The 18,039-nt window shown below is 34.4% G+C and overlaps 1 pseudogene; it reads right to left on the reverse strand.

Annotated features, from left to right (window-relative positions):
• Positions 1-1,546: 1,546 nt before the first annotated feature.
• Positions 1,547-18,039, reverse strand: part of LOC123940770 — a 28,890-nt pseudogene continuing 12,397 nt past the window's right edge.

Consider the following 18,039-nt stretch of genomic DNA (forward strand, 5'->3'; position numbering starts at 1 on the left):
ATCACTTACGTAATAAACTGGCAAAAAGAGAAGGTCCTTATCAAAATGAAAAGGTGCTAGAGCTGGGACAGCAACACTTTTTTTTTCTGCAAAGATCCCAACCAAAATGGTATTTGGTAATGGGGGAGTTGCCCCTCTTTTGTTTTAAAGAATGACAGATCATCCCTGAGTTGCTTACTTTTTTTCCTTTGACCTTCCTGTTGCCAAGGAATTGTCTCAGTAGTGCTGTTATTTTGGGAGGCTAAGTGAGTAATACTGAGTTTAGGCTTTCATTCCATTCTGTTCTATAAAAACCACATTTTTTTTTTCAAATCCAGTACTTAATGACTCTCTTAATTAAGAAGGCAACTGTTCTTCCTTCAATGTTCATTCATGGATACTGGCATAGAGTGCAATCATAACCCCCTTTTTCTTCAAGGGAGAGTGGTATTGGAAGATTGTTCTGTGGCCCTAAACAGATAGCCTCAGGGCTCATCATGGTAACCAGTGAGAGGGAAGGTCTGCTTCCTCCTTCCTTCCCAGTGTCACATTACCTCATGCTTTTTACAGGGTCTTTCAACTGAAAGGTATAATGTGCATTTCAAGAAATGCATATCCACATTTTGATAGCGGGAAAAGAGAGCCACAAGGAACTCTTCAAAGTTCTTATGCTAATGATCTCTTCCAACTCCACATCTTTTTTTTTTTTTTTTTTAACTTACGTATTTGAGAGAGAGAGAGCAAGCTGGTGGGGGGGGCGGTCAGAGGGAAAGAATCCTCAAGCAAACTCTTGCTGAGCACAGAGCCAAGGTGGGGCTCAATCTCACCACCCCAAGATCATGACCTGAGATGAAACCAATGCTCAACCAACTAAGCCACCCAGGTGCCCCTCCCAACTCTATATTTTAAAATAACTTCATACCATTGTATACTAAAAAACAAAACAAACAAACAAACAAAACACGCAAAACAAAGACCCAGAAATATTTCTTTCTCCCTTCTAAATTAGTGACCTCATAGATTTTGTTTTACAGCTTATAAGAAATGATTTGGTGATCCTTCTGGTAAACAGGAGGTTGGCAACAAAGGGAAATGCCTTTGTTCACACTCCATCAGATCATAGGCATGTTAGAGGAAACTGCCAGCTTGCTGGTAGCTGTGTACTAAGAAGAATCTTGTACCTTGAAGGACTCTGTCTTGGTACAAGGGAGATCCCTAGTGCCAGGATAATAAGAATGTGCAGTTTAGGCCTTTAAAAACTCTCCTGTGCCATCTCTAACTCAAATTTAGCAGTTTTTTCCCATTTCACTTTCTAGGATTGAAACAATGGAACGTGTCCAGAGGAAAATGACACATGCCTCCAACTAGTTGCCATCTTTAATTCCTTCATAAATTTTACTTAAAAGAACAAAACTCCAATTTCTTTTTTTAAATAGATCCCTGCCATCAGCCCCAATGGCCAATTGGAAAGACTTCTATTTCCCAATGGACATCTTCTCTGTCATGGCTGGGATGAGGTGTATGTGATCATCCACATATTTGGTCATACAAATCTCCAGCTGCAGCTTCACCTGAAGCTCTTTATTTCCAGCATCTGTTGAATTTTTGGCTTTGTCATTGCAATATATGGAACATTGGGCCAGGCACTGGTCACCAGGGCCTGCGCTTGAGCCAAAGGTACATGGCAGTGCTCAATGCACTGGTGCACCAGCTGCATGGAATCTGCTGTCCTCACAACAGCTGGTGCTGTGCTAAAACAGAACATCCCGTATCCTCCAAATACTCTCTCTCCAGACTCTTCACCATGGAGTCCACTGCTTCCTGCACCCAGAGCTGCAGAACTGCAGCTGCAGAGCTGCAGGGGCAACCCCCAACTGGCACTGGAAATATCCCATACCTTGTTTTAAATGATGATTATACAGGTTTTATAATTGTCAGAACTTATGCAAAGATACATTTAAGATCTCCAGATTTCAGTATTTGTAAATTATATCTAAAGTTTTAAAAGTTTATTTTAAAATGAAGCTGATATCAAATTCCCCCATATTTCTGTTACTACATCTATCTCTGGCTTTGTATGGTTTTCATGTAATAACCATGTGATCTTTTTAAAATGATAAAACAGTTAAACATAGATATTATGTCTTTTATTTCCTTCTTTTAATGCTTGATACATGTTACATTTATCAGGTATGCTCTAAATAATTGGTCTTTTTAATTTATGATATTTTTCATTGATACATAATAACTTATTAAAAGATAAGTTTTCACAGTAAAGGTGGAATTTTCGATTAACCATTCATCCATTCATTATCACTTTGTATTTATTTTCTCTTTAAATATTTCTTAAATGTCTCTTATATACGAATCTATTACACATTATTTATACAACGGTGAATAAGACAGATGCGTAGGCTGTTTTAGTGGAATTTTGTCTGTAATAATATGAATATAATATTCTTTCCCTGACCATATTACCCTATTATTTTGTTTTTGTTTCTGTCTTTTACTGATGTGGAAAATTTAAAAGATCAGAACTGCAACTCTATTTTTTTTTCCTTTGAATAGTCCTTCTGCCAAGTTTTCTTTTCTTTTCTTTTTTTTCCTTCCCTGGTTTTATACTAAGAAATTCTCAATTATGTTTGAAAAATTTTAGCAAACTTTTTATACATAGCCCCACCTCCATAGACTGTAGAAGGTTTATGTACTATCTACTGAGTTAAAAACACTCTCTATATATTCTTTTATTTTGATAACAGATTGCTGTTCATAGGGAATATAGATATATTTCCCAATTATGTTTACACATACATGAGAAATTGTAGTAAACAAATCATATTAAAGTGACAGCAGTTTCTGCACTTTGATATGTTTACAGCTTTACCTGATTAAATTTTGAGAACAAAATTGCTCCCTATAGCAATTTGTATAACTGCAATTCTAACAAATAACCTGTTGTTGGGAAGTAAAGAATATCTATGACTACAACATTTGAAACATGCATTTCACTCAGACTTGAAGTTTAATTTACTCTAAGGTGAACAAGCCAGCAATGTTAGACAGCTGTTAAAAATGTCTAGCATATTAAAAAATCCATTAATACAAGATCTTATTGCAAAAACAAGTATATATTAATGATTTTTGTTAATCATCCATGACTCAACTATTATAGTCAGTTGTAAGCATGGGGTTTTTAGAAGATGGTTCTCAGTATAACAAAGGTTCTGGAACTAATAGAAATTCATTTAATCCTCATGTTAACTCTGAAACAGAGGCAGTGTCATCCATATATTTTACTGATGGTAAGAGATAACTAACTTTCTAAATCTAAGACAGTGTTGTGAAGTCTGATGATGGAATACCAATTTAGATGTATCTTGACCATAAAGGCCATTCTATTAAACTTTCTCATGCTATTAAATTATTTATCAGAAAATATTTCACAAATAAAAGTAATTCACAACATTGTGAAAACTTGGATACAAGAGAAATGTTAACATTTCTTTTTCAAAACAGTTTTAAATGTAGTCTGTAAATATATAAAGCAAAGTAGAAAACAATGTTTATTTAGAGAGCATAGGTTTAAAAAGAAGCAGTGCTTCCTATGTATGTCAGTGTGTGTACACACATAAACACACATGTTGCTATACTGTTTAGCTTAGATGTTACGTATGATTTAATACCTATTCTTGGCATAATAAGTACATTTAAGTAGATTTCAGACAATCACTATCCCCACCTGAAAATAGTCAGCAGTTTTTCCGAAATACAAGTAGATTTCAAATCTACAAAACAGAACTACACATTCTTGTTGAGATTTCTTTCTTGTAATGTGAGGGAAAAGAAGAACAGGTTGTGACTAAATTTCATGCTCTCATGAGCATTAAAATAATTTACAGTTATCAGAGCATTTGTTCAGTGTCCTTATTACCTGGTAGTTGTAGTACTTATGCCAGACTAAAGAAAAACCTTTTAATTTTGAGCCAAAATAAACTCTAGATATTTAATGATTAAATTGTGGCAAAAATTACCTTAATATGCATATTTGACATGTCATGTGTTGTATATATTTTATATGTGTATATGTTTAACTGTATTCAAAACAAAAATCTATAAATTTTATTTTAAAGATTTTATTTATTTACTTATTTAATTATTTAGTGACTGAGAGCACAAGTGTAGGTCAGGGCAGAGGGAGAGAGGGAGAGAGAACTTCAAGCAGAATCTATGCAGAGTATGGAGCTGATATGGGGCTCCAAATCTCATGACCCTGAGGTCATGACCTGAGCCAAAATCGAGTCAGATACTTAACCAACTGAACCACCCAGGTGCCCTCAAAATCTATAATTTTAAATTAAATAAGACACTACATTTAAAATGCATCACATTTTTAAAAATATTTTATTTATTTGGCAGAGATCACTTGTAGGCAGAGAGACAGGCAGAGAGAGGGAGGGGGAGTGGGCTCCCCGCTGAGCAGAGAGCCTGAAGCAGAGCTCAGTCCCAGGACTCTGGATCATGACCCCAGCTTAACCCAACTAGCCACCCAGATGTCCCAAATGCATATTTTAAATAATATTTTAAAGTTATTTGTTGTATTTTATTTTTCCTTATAGAATCCATAATGATACTGGTCATCCAGTTTAGTCCCAATATTTGTGTAGACAGAGTGGATCATCATATATGAAATTAATTTTGGGAAACAAAGTTAATGAGAGGAATAAGCCTACCTAAAACTGTTTTGAAAAAGAACAAATTTTGAGGATTCATACTACCAAATTTTGAGATTTGTGTTATTGTTACAATAATCTAGAAAATGTGGTATTGGTGAAATTATATATAGGTTAAGTGAAGATAATAGAAAATACAGAATAGATAACACAAATACAGTCAACTGATTTTTGTTAAATGTACCAGACAACTCAATGGATAAAAGATAATATGTTCAACAAGTCAACAAGTGACACTGGAACAAGTATTTGCTGTTTTCTGCAGAGAATGAATCTTGATCTTAATATTGCATGTCATGAAAAAGATTTAAAATGGATAATCAATCTGTTACAAAATCTAAAACTACACTGCTTCTGGAAGAAAACATAGTGGAAAATCTGTCGAATTTTGAACTAGACAAAAAGTTTGATTTTATATATAACACCAAAAAATAACCATTAATAGGAAAAAAGACTATATGATAAATGGTAAATAAATTTTTTTCTGGTAAAGTAGTGTAGAGGGGCGCCTAGGTGGCTCAGTCATTAAGCATCTGCCTTTGGCTCAGGTTCTGATCCCAGAGTCCTGGGATTGAGCCCCAAATCAGGCTCCCTGCTCAGCAGGAAGCCTGCTTCTCCCTCTCCCACTCCCCATGCTGGTGTTACTCTCTTGCTGTGCCTCTCTGTCAAATAAATAAATAAATAACCTAAAAAAAAAAGTGAAGTAGACTTGGAGAAAAAAAATTATAAATCATATTTCTGAAAAACATATCCAGTATATACAGAGAATTCTCAAAATGTAATACCAGATACACATTTAAAGAATGGAAACCACAATAGCATACTATGGAACACCTGTTAGAATGCCTAAAACCTAAAAAGCTAGTAATAACAATTACTGGTGAGGATGCATATCTACATGAATTCTTATTCATTGCTAGTAAATTCAAATACAAAACAGTCACTTTTGATAACTGGAAGTTTCTTACAAATCTAAAAATATCTTTATCATGCAATCCTAGGAGGTATCATAATCCTAGGTATAGTTATCCAACTGATTTAAAAACATATACCCCAAAACATGCACATCAATATTTAGAGCAGTTCGATTCATAATTGCCCAAACTTGAAGTAACTAAGATACACTTGGATAAATGAAAAAAAAAAATGTATGTACAATGGATTGTTATTCAATGATAGAAAGATATGGTATATTAAGCAAAAAAATGATACGGATGAAATCTTAAATGCATATTACTAAGTGAAAGAAAGCAGTCTAATGAGGCTAAGTATCTTATAATTTTAATTATATACAGTCCAGAAAAGCAAAAACATAGAGACAATGATAACATTAGTGAGAGCCAGTAGATTGGGAGGAGGGATGACTAGGCAAAGCACAGGTTTTTTCGTTTTTTTTTTCATGTCATGAAACTATACCATATAGTATTGTAATGATAGATACATCACACTATTCCTCATACAGTTTTGCAGCATAAAGAGTGAACCATAATGTATACAAATATGACTACAAAAAAGGTCACTTAGGAGGCCAGAGGATTCCAGGAAAAAATGTGCAGTGTTGAGAGAATCTACCTATATTACAAATGTATGAAGCAGTCTCTGAAGGGTCTGGAAGAAAACATTTTAACCTAAGAAACCTTGGAAATAAACAGGGCCTGTAAGACTGAAGACAAAGGGAATTGCACATAAGCACTGTACTCTAATAAATTTGTTTCTCATGGGATACAGGTTAAAATTCTGAAACTGCTATACACATATATACTGGAATTGAACAATTAAGTAAACCTAAGGGGGAATAGTGGGAGCTAGTTTCCTTACTGTTGGAGTGGTAGTTTATAGGCAAACAAGGATGGAAATCTTGAATGAACCATGAGGTAATGGATTAAAATTAAAAACATAAGAAGTGAACTTATTTAACTTTAGATACAGATGATCACGCATAGAAGATTGGTAGATGCACATATACAGGTTAGTATACACATATATAGTTTCTTTCTCTCTCAACTGAAAGCATCTACATGAAAAGACACTACAATAGTAATAAGTGATCAGCTTCTGGTTTCTTATGGGATGAGTAAAATGAACCTCCTGTAAAAACAACCAGGACTCTTGCAAAAATTGCTTGTTCTAGTAATGGGGCATAAATACGCAAGATGAATCGGGACAATTGTACAGTTCCAGAATTAGGAAAGTATTTAAAAAAAAATACACAAATGCAATGATAGAGATATATCAAAGTGACACAGGAACCAACTGAAGCAGCTATTAATGGCCAAAGTTGGAACTATTTATACAGCATACAAGATTGGGAAATATTTTACAGTGGAAATATTTAACTATACAAACTCAGTCAGGAGACCAAGGTCAACTTCAACAGTGGCAAGCCATATTAATAGTATGTAACCTTGATATGATGCAGTAAAATGACACTTTCAGCTCTGTGATCTTCCTCACAAAAATCCACAACCTCAATTTCAGTATGAGAAAAACATCATACATTCCCAATTTGGGGACATTCTATAACATAGCTAAGATATATTTTTCATAACTATCAAAGTCATCAGAAATAAAGAAAGTCTAAGAAATTTTGCAAACAAGAGGAGCTTAAGGATATATAGTGACTAAATATAATGCAACATCCTGAATGGGATCCTAGAACAGAAAAAGCGTAATAGATAAAAACTAAGGAAATTTAAATGGGTTGTAGAATCTAGGTAATAATCACATATCAGTATTGCATCATTAATTATAACAAAAGTAACATTAATGTAAAGTATTAATAATAGGGGCAACTAGGCACAGATGTATAAAATATCCTTTACCATATTTGATTCTTCAGTAAATCCAAAAGTTTTTTTTTTTAAACATTTTATAAAATTGTCCAAAAAATTTGGGCAAATACTTCAAAAAATAACCCCCCTAATACAAAGTTACCCAAGATAAATCAAAACATTTTCACATGAAAACCTTTACATAAATGTTTAGAGAAGCACTTATTGATGATTACCCCAAACTGGAAATGACCCAGTTATCCATCAACTGGTAAAATGATAAAACTTGGTATATACAATGGAATACTTCTCAACAATAAAAGGAAACATGCTACTGTTTCACAAAACATACAGTCCATCTAAACCACATTTTACTAAGCCAAAGTAGTCAGATCCAAAAGCTTATATATTGTATGATTTAACTTAGATGTCATATGTAAAAGATAAAATTACAGAGGTGAAATATATTTCAGTAATTGCTAGAGAGTAGTGTCGGTCAAAGGGATGTGCTACCTAGAGACAACATGAACATTTCAGCCTAATGGGATGGATGTTATGATTGTGGGTGGATATATGGCTCCATGTCTTTTTTAAAACCCACCGAAGTCTACTACAAGGGGTGAATTTTAATGTATACCAATTTAAAATATCAACCGGGATATGTGTGAGGAAAACAATAGTCATAATGCATGCCATCACAATTTAACATTATCACAAGTGAATCACATAACAATATGATGGAGGTACAGCAGAGAATTGACCTCAGCAATTTTGAAAAGACTATTTTGATGTCATATTGTAAAGCTAAAGACAAAAAGAGTTGACCACCAACCAACCCTGTTTTATATATATAACCCTATTAATATATACATATATGTTTCTAACAGGGTTGTGGGTTAACAATCTTGAAATTATTTTATGTGGATTCTAAAACTGAGCAGGTAAATAAATATTTTGCAGGTTATGAATAATAAAGTTAGTAATAAAATGTTCCTTTCTTTTTGATTAATAAGGTCCATATGCAAATTCAATATATTAAAAAATTTCTCCGTAAGTCTCAAGAGTACACAAAATATTTACATAAAGAATTTATTTCAAAATCGATTTACTTTCAGTATCAATAACTTTAAATGAGATTTAATAGTTCTGATGATAATAAAATGTGTTGAGAAGTTGGTTATATTAGTGACCAAACAAGCAGCCAAATGGGCACATATCTACATATGGATCCATTAGGTGTTCTATTCTTCTGATTTAACTTGATGTGCAATAACTCGAGACTCAGTAGAAATACTGAATTTAATCAGAAAGGCATTTTCATTGCCTATGCAAGCTATGATTGCTTATTCATAGACTAAAACTGCATTTTTACTCCACTATTTTCACAACATAAACAAGGTTTGAAAGTCTCAGAGGAAGAAAATATTGCCTGACTCAAGAAAATTAATTATTCTCAATACAGTGTTTAGTAAAGAATAGGAAATAAAAGTAAAAGCTGGCTGCCAAGCATCAATGGACACAAAAAAGAAAGGAGATTAATAATGTTCAATTTTTCATGTTAACTACTACACAAGTTAATAAATGAAATATGAATCCAGCATGCTAATATTATTATTGACTAAAATATTAATAGTATTAAAAGAAGAGCTTTAAGAAATATAGTCATGGAAAGGAAATAGTTCCTACCGTTATTTTTCTTTCATTTTCATTTCAAATATAGGTCTCATTTTAACTATGGGTATCTCCATGCAAATGTGAAATGAGGAAAAATAGCTATTGCTACCACTATGTGTTTGTACTGAAATAACAGAATTTGCTAATCTAAAAGTTAAAGGACAGACATCCAGATCCACCTAAGATAGAGTAAGCACATTCCACCCAATCTTTCCCAATGACTAAAACAACAGCAAAATCCTGACAGGAATACATAAGCAACTATCTACAGACCCTGAAAAGTAAATAATTACAGGGAAACTTTGAAGAAAAATAAAAACTCAGAGGACAACCAATACAATGGTAAATTCCCTGTTTTAGCTTTCTTTGCTTTGTTTCATTTCTCTTCTTTGTTTTTCTCATCCCATATCTCATGCCAGACAGCCTGAATCCCAGAAGTGCAGAAGCATCTCCAAGAAAACAAAACAAAAACAAACCCTCTATCTTCTTATTATGGAAACTAGGAATGGATGTTTTCTGTGCTATGACAAAAATGAGAGGAAATCACATCCCTCTCATCTCTTTTTCTCCTCAGAACTTCCTATTCCCTAAGACACAACAATATTGAAATTAGACCAATTAATAACCCTACAATGGTCTCTAAATGTTTAAGCAAAAGGAAGAATCACATGTCTCTCACTTTAAGTCAAAAGCTAGAAATGATTAAGCTTAGTGAGAAAGGTATATTGAAAGCTGAGACAGGCTTCTTATGGTAAACACTTAGCCAAGTAGTGAATGCAAAGAAAAAGTCCTTGAAGGAAATTAAAATTGCTTTTCAGTGAACACATGAATGATAAGAAAATCAAACAGCTGGGACAGAGAAAGTATTTCTGGTTTCAATAGAAGATCAAGCCAGGTACAGCATTTCCTTAACCCAAAGCTTAGTTCAGAACAAAATCCTAACTTTCTTTCAATTCTAGGAAAGCTGAAAAAGATGAGGAAGTTTCAGAAGAAAAGGTTGAAGCTAGCAGAGGTTAGTTCATAAAGTTTAAAGAAAGAAGCTGTATTGTAACACAAAAGTACAAGTGTTAATGTAGAAGCTGCAGGAAGTTATCTGGAAGATCTCAGTAAGATAATGAAGGTGGCTACACTAAATGGTGGATTTTCAATGTACACAAAACAGCCTTCTATTGATAGAAGATACCTTTCATGTATCTTTAGATATATTTTCATAGCTAGAGAGGAGAAGTCAGTACCTGGCATCAACGTTTCACAGGACAGACTAACTCTCTTGTTAGGGGTACGGCAGCTGGTGATTTTAAGTTGAAGCCAATGTTCATTTACCATTCCAAAAATCCCAGAGCTGTTAATAATTATGCTAAAACTACTTTGCTTATGCTCTGTAAATGCAACGACACAAAGATTGGATAGCAGGGCATCTGTTTACAACATAGTTTAAGCTCACTGTTGAGACCTGCTACTCAGAAAAGATTTCTTCCAAGTATTGCTACTCATTGACAATATATCTGGTCACCCAAGAGCTCTGATGGAGATGTACAAGGAAATGAATGTTGTTGTTGTTGTTTATAATTTTTTAATTTTTTATTAACATATAACGTATTATTAGCCCCAGGGGTACAGGTTTGTGAATCACCAGGTTTACACACTTCACAGTACTCACCACAGCACATACCTTCCCCAATGTCCATAAACCGACCACCCTCTCCCTACCCCCTCCAGCAACCCTCAGTTTGTTTTGTGAGATCAAGAGTCTCTTATGGTTTGTCTCCCAATCCCATCTTGTTTCATTTATTCCTTTCCTACACCCCAAGCCTCTCATCTTCCTCATATCAGGGAGATCATATGATGAATGTTGTTTTTATGCCTATTAACACAATATCCATTCGGTAGTCCATGGATCAAGGAGTTATTTTAACTTTCAAGTTTTTGTTTGTTTGTTTTTTTAATATATTTTGTAAGATTATAGCTGCCACAGATAGTGATTTCTTTGATGGATGTGGGCAAAGAAAATTTAACTTATGGAAAGGATTTACCATTCTAGATGTCATAAAAGCCATTTGTGATTAATGGGAAGAAATAAAAATGTCATCAAGAGGAGTTTGGAAGACATTAATTCCAATCCCCTTGGATGACTTTGAAGGGTTCAAGACTTCCATGGAGGAAGTCGTTGTAGATGTGGTAGAAACAGCAAGAGAATTAGAAGTGGAGTATGGAAATTTTCATCATCATTAGCCATCAAGGTGATTCAAATCAAAACCACATTGAGGTACCACCTTACACCAGTTAGAATGGCCAAAATCAACAAGACAATAAACAACAGTGTTGGAGAGGATATGGAGAAAGGGGAATCCTCTTACACTGTTGGTGGGAATGCAAGTTGGTGCAGCCACTTTGGAAAACAGTGTGGAGATTCCTCAAAAAATTAAAAAATAGAGCTACCTATGGCCCTGCAATTGCACTACTGGATATTTACTCCAAAGATACAGATATAGTGAACAGAAGGGTCATCTTTATCCCAGGGTTCATAGCAGCAATGGCTACAGTTGCCAAACTGTGGAAAGAACAAAGATGCCCTTCAACAGATGAATGGATAAAGAAGATACGGTCCATATATACAATGGAGTAATATGCCTTCATCAGAAAGATGAAGACCCAACTTTTGTATCAACATGGATGGGAATGGAGGAGAACATGCTGAGTGAAATAAGTCAAGCAGAGAAAGTCAATTATACGGTTTCACTTACTTGTGGAGCATAAGGAATAACACGGAGGACATTAGGAGAAGGAACAGAAAAGTGAATTGGGGAAAATTGGAGGGGGAGAAGAAGCATGAGAGACTGTGGACTCTGAAAAACAAACTGAGGGTTTGGAAGGAAAGGGAATAGGAGGTTGGGTGAGTCTCATGGTGGGTATTAAGGAGGGCACATATTGCATGGAGCACTGCGTGAGGTGCACAAACAATAAATTTTGGAAGACATACACAAAAAAAAAATAAATTAAAAAAAGAGTCCAAAAATGTGACTGAATTGCTGTAATCTCATAATAAAACTTGATGAAGCATTGCTTTTTATGAATGAGCAAAGGTAGTGGCTTCTTGGATGGAATATACTATTGGTGAAGATGCTGTGTAGATTTTTGAAATAACAACAAACATGTAGAATATTACATAAACTTAGTTGATAAAATAGCAGGGTTGGAGAGGACTGACACCAATTTTGAAAGAGGTTCTGCTGTGATAAAAATATTATCAATGTCACTGTGGATAAAATGCTATCATCACATATCACAGAGAAGTCATTAATAAAAAGAAGAGTAAATTGATACAGCAAACTTCAATTGTTCTTATTTTTTTTTAATTGCTTCAGCTACCCCAAACTTTACCCATCACCACCCTGATCAGTCAGCAGCCATCAACACTGATGCAAGACCCTCTACCAACAGAAAGATGATGACTCTTAAAGCTCAGATAATGGTTAGCATTTTTTAGCAGCAAAGCATTTTTAAATTAAGGTATGTCCATTATTTTTTTTCAGACATAGCACTATTACACACTTAATAGACAACAATATGATGTAAATATTACTTTCATATGCACTAGGAAACCAATTTTTAAAAAATTTTTTTTAAAAGATTTTATTTATTTGAGAGAGAGAGAGATTAAAAGAGAACATGAGAGGATAATCTGGGGGAGGGGCAGAGGGAGAAGCAGACTCCCCACTGAGCAGAGACCCCAATGCAGAGCTGGATCCAGGACCTGAGGCAAAGAAACACACTTAAATGACTGAGCCATCCAGGTGACCTTGGATTTTCTTAGAGAAAGAGAGCTTGCATGAGCACAAGCTGGGGGAGGGACAATGGGGAGAGAGGAAACAGGCTCCCCACCGAGCAGAAAGAATCCCACATGGGCTGTCTCCCAGGACCCTGAGATCATGACCTGAGCTGAAGTCAGATGCCCTCCAAAATTAATTTGACTCTCCTTATTGTGATATTCACTTTACTACTCTGAGATAAACTATGAAGTCGGTGGCAGCATGATCAAGAAGCATTCACATATCAATCCACCAAGAAGACAGCATTTCTAAATGTGTATGAACCAAACAACAAAGTTGAAACATATGCAGAGCAAAGCTGACATAACTGGGAAAAACAAAACAAAACAAAAACCAACCAAACAAACAAACAAAAAACTGTTATAACTGAAAGTAGTATACAAATCCAAATTTTAAGTTGAATACTTCAGCACTTCCCTGCCAACAGTTAACTAAGCATAAAATTTGAAGAGTGTATTAGTCAGATTTTCCAGAGAAACAGAAATAACAGTATATGTGTGTGTAGATAGATTAGATATAGATATGCGTGTATGCATATGTATATATATATAGATGTATGTGTGTGTGTGTATAGACAGAGATTTATTTATTTCGATAAATTATCTTAGCAATTATGGAGACTTGGAAAGTTATAAAATCTGTTAGGGTAGGCCAAAAGACTAGCAACTCAGGAAAGAATTATAATTCCAATACAAAAACAGTTTTCTAGCAGAATTCCTTCTGTCTAGGAGGTCAATATTTGTTCTATTAAGCCTTGAAACTGATTAGATAAGGCACACCCACAAAATGGGAGGTAATCTGTTTTACTCCAAGTCTGCTTATTTCAATACTAACAGATTAAAAAAATACTTTCACAGAAATATCTACAATAATGTTTATTTATATACATAGGTGTCCTGGCCTGCACAGTTGACACAAAAAAATTAACCATCACAAAGTGTGTAGGATAAAAATTTATGTTTTTATTTATTTATTTATTTTTATTTGGTATTTGCAAATTAGTTTAAATCCCTTATGTAGGGGTGCCTGGGTGTCTCAGTGGGTTAAAGCCTCTGTCTTCAGCTCAGGTCATGATTCCAGGGTCCTGGGATCAAGCCCCGCATTGGGCTCTCTGCTTAGCGGGGAGCCTGTTGCCCCCTCTCTGCCTACTTGTGATCTCTGCCTGTCAAATAAATAAATAAAATCTCAAAAAAGAAATTAAAAATCCCTTATGTAATAGTCTAAAACTACATCGCTCATGGCTTGTATGTATCTTCTTTTTTTTTTTTAAGATTTTATTTATTTATTTGTCAGAGAGAGAGAGTGAGCAGACAGAGTGGCAGGCACAGGCAGAGGGAGAAGCAGACTCCCTGCCAAGCCAGGAGCCCGATGTGGGACTTGATCCCAGGACGCTGGGATCATGACCTAAGCCGAAGGCAGCTGCTTAACCAACTGAGCCACCCAGGCGTCCCTTGTATGTATCTTCTGAAGTTCATGGTATTTAGATAATGGGGTTCAAGTGTAATATAAGACTTACCTCCCTATAGGATATAAAATTAATACACAAAAATTAAAAAACACATAAAAATAAATGCATAAATAAATATAAAAACAAATAAAAGAATAAAATAAAAATAAAAATAATAAAATATATAATAAAATAATAAAATAAGTAAAAATAATATAAATAATAAATAAAACCTTAAAAAATAGAAAAACATTTCTATATATTGAAAACAAAGTATCAGAAAGAGAAACTAAGAAAAAAAAATTGCATTTACTATGGTACAAAAAAGAGTAAAATACCTAGGAATAAACTTAAGTAACCAGGTAAAAGACTGGTAGTCTGAAAACTATGACACTGGTGAAAGAAATTGAAGATGACACAAATGGAAATATAGCCTATGCTCATGAATTGAAATGATTAATATTGTTAAAATGTCTATACTACCCAAAACAATCTACAAATTCAGTGCAATCCCTCTCAAAATACTAACATCATTTTTCCTATAGCTAAAACAGAAAATTCTAAAATTTTTATGGAATCACAAAAGACCCCAAATAGCCAATAAGAAAGAACAAAGTTGGAGCTACCATAATCCCAGATTTCAAGATATATTACAAAGCTAAAGTAATTAAAACAGTATGGTATCTTTACAAAAACTGACACACAGATCAATAGAACAGAATAGAGAGCCAAGAAATAAACTCACACATGTATAGCCAATTAATTTATGACAAAGGAGGCATGAATAATGCAGTTAAAAAGTGGGTAAGGGACCTGAATAGACATTTTCCAAAGAAGACATACAAATGGCTGACAGACACATGAAAAGATGCCCAATATCTCTAAGCATCAGGGACATGCAAATCAAAACTACAGTAAGATATCACCTTACACCTGTCAGAATGACTAGAATAAAAAAAAATTAAATAAAAGAAAAAGGAAAGAACAAGTGTTGGAGTGGATGTGGAGAAAAAGAAACCCTTGCGCACACTGTTGTTAGGAATGTAAATTGATGCAGCCACTGTGGAAAACATTATGAAGATTTCCTTTAAAAAACAGAAATGGAAATGACATATATCCAGTAATTCCACTAATTCCACTAATGGGTATTTTCCCCCTCCAAATAAAAACATTAATTCAGAAATATCTGTGCCCCCTGTTTTATTGCAGCATTATCTACAATAGCCAAGATATGGAAGCAGCCCAAGTGTCCAGATGAATGGATAAAGATGTAGTATATATCCACAATGGAGTATTATTCATCTGTAGAAAAAGATAAGTTCTTGCCATTTGCAAAAACATGGATCGAACTAGAGGGTTTTACTTTAAGTGAAATAAGATAAAGTGCTTGCTTCGGCAGCACATATACTAAGTGAAATAAGATAAAGACAAATACCATATGATTTCATTTATATGTGAAATCTAAAAAACAAAACAAAACAATAAAAAGCAGAATCAGACCAGTAAATACAGAGAAAAAAGTGATGATTGCCAGAGAGGAGGGAATGGGAGGATGCAAAATGGGTGAAGAAGAGTGAGAGATACAGGCTTCCAATTATGGAATGAATGAGTGATGAGGACAAAAGGTAGAGCATAGAAAATATAGTCAATTGGTGTTTGTTACATCATTGTAAATAAGATATGGTAGCTACACTTAGGGTGAACATAACATAAAAACAGATAGACTTGTCATCAGATTACTATGTCATACATGTGAAACATAGCACTGTTTTTCAACTATAATTCACACACACACACACACACACACACACACACTTTTCCTCCCTTTGTATTTCTTTGCCCTTTCTGGTTTATAGTAGTCAAATATTTTCTCTACAGATAAGTACAGCCATGTCAGGCAGTATTATATTTAAATATCAACTATAATATATAAAGTTCAAAAGGAAAAGGAAAATATATTTTCCCTAAGTTTTGTTTAAACTGTGTTTTTGTTCTTTTATCTTATGTCCCAACATTATTTCTCTTATTGTTTCTTTTTACCTAAGAATTTTCTTAAGACATTTATTACCCTAAAGGACTGCATTTTGAGGTAAATCTGCTGGTCATAAATTCTGTTTTCCTTCATCTGATAATATATGACTTCCCTTCATTTCCCAAAGAGTATTTTCACTGGATATAAGATTCTGGATTGACAGTTCTTTTAGTATCTGAAAAGTATTGTGCTGCTGGCTCTGGCTTCCATAGTTTCTAGTGAGAAATCTGTCAGTCAAATAGAATTTCTGCTTATAGGTACTGTGTCATTTTTCTCTGGCTGTTGTCATGAAATTTTTTTGTCCTTAGTTAAGTAATGTATTTTGTCATAGATTACTTTGTGTTTAAACTGTTTGTAGTTCTTTCAGTTTCTCGAATCAGTAGTTTTATGTCTTTTGACAAAATTTTGAAGTTATTAGCCATTATATCCAAGTACTTTTGCAGTCTCAATCTCTTTTGCCTCTACTTCTGAACTCTAAGAACATAAATATTAAATCTTCTGTTATCTTTCCATTTATCTCCCTTGTTCATATTGTATAATTTTGTTGTCTTTTTCATTTACTGATTTTTTTGTTGTTGTTCTGTCTATATGCTATTGTGCCTGTCTACAAAGCTTTTTATTTGGATATTATATATTTCAGTTCTAAATTTTCTATTTGATTGTCTTTTATTTCTATTTCTATATTGAAACATTCTTTTTCTTTGTTAAGATTCTATTATTTTTTAAATTTTTTTTCAAGCATGTTCACAATGGAAGCATGTTCACACTGAAACATTTTTAGCATGGGGGTTTTAAATATTTGTTGGGTTAATTTTGGCATCTTTGCCATCTTGGTGTTGGCATCAGTTGATTATCTTTTTAAATTTTCTCATTTAGTTTGAAATTTTCTTGGCTCTTGATGGGGTGAGTGATTTTCTATGGAAAGCTGGACACTTTCATGTTATGCTATGAGAGTCTTTAAATCTTCATTTTAACTATCTTTTTTTTTTTTTAAAGATTTTTATTTATTTATTTGACAGATAGAGATCACAAGTAGACAGAGAGGCAGGCAGAGAGAGAGAGAGAGAGAGGAGGAAGCAGGCTCCCCGCCAAGCAGAGAGCCCGACGCGGGACTCGATCCCAGGACCCCGAGATCATGACCTGAGCTGAAGGCAGCAGCTTAAACCACTGAGCCACCCAGGTGCCCCTCATTTTAACTATCTTTCTCTGACTTTACTCTAGCAAGGGAAGGAGGACTGCTTCATTCTTGCCGGGTGTCCTTAGATGAAACCAAGGTGGAGTTCCCTCATAATTTCTTGGCTGGGGCAGAAGTCTTAATTTCTTACATAGTCTCTACCGATACTATATTTAGAGTGGCTTGTTGATATTTATTATCAGGTAATTTTGGAAGTTCTAAGCATCCACGAGGCCTTGTCTGACATCATCCAGCATAGAAGGGTAGGGAAACTTTTCTCCTGCACCTTTGGGGTGGATATCTAGGCTACTTATGTGGTCTCCAATGACACTGCAGCATGGGGGAAGGAAAGACTTATCACCACCAGAAGAAACATCTTATCATCAGGTGCTGGTAAGTCTT

The sequence above is a fragment of the Meles meles genome, chromosome 4, assembly GCF_922984935.1.
Source record: "Meles meles chromosome 4, mMelMel3.1 paternal haplotype, whole genome shotgun sequence".
NCBI lineage: Eukaryota > Metazoa > Chordata > Mammalia > Carnivora > Mustelidae > Meles > Meles meles.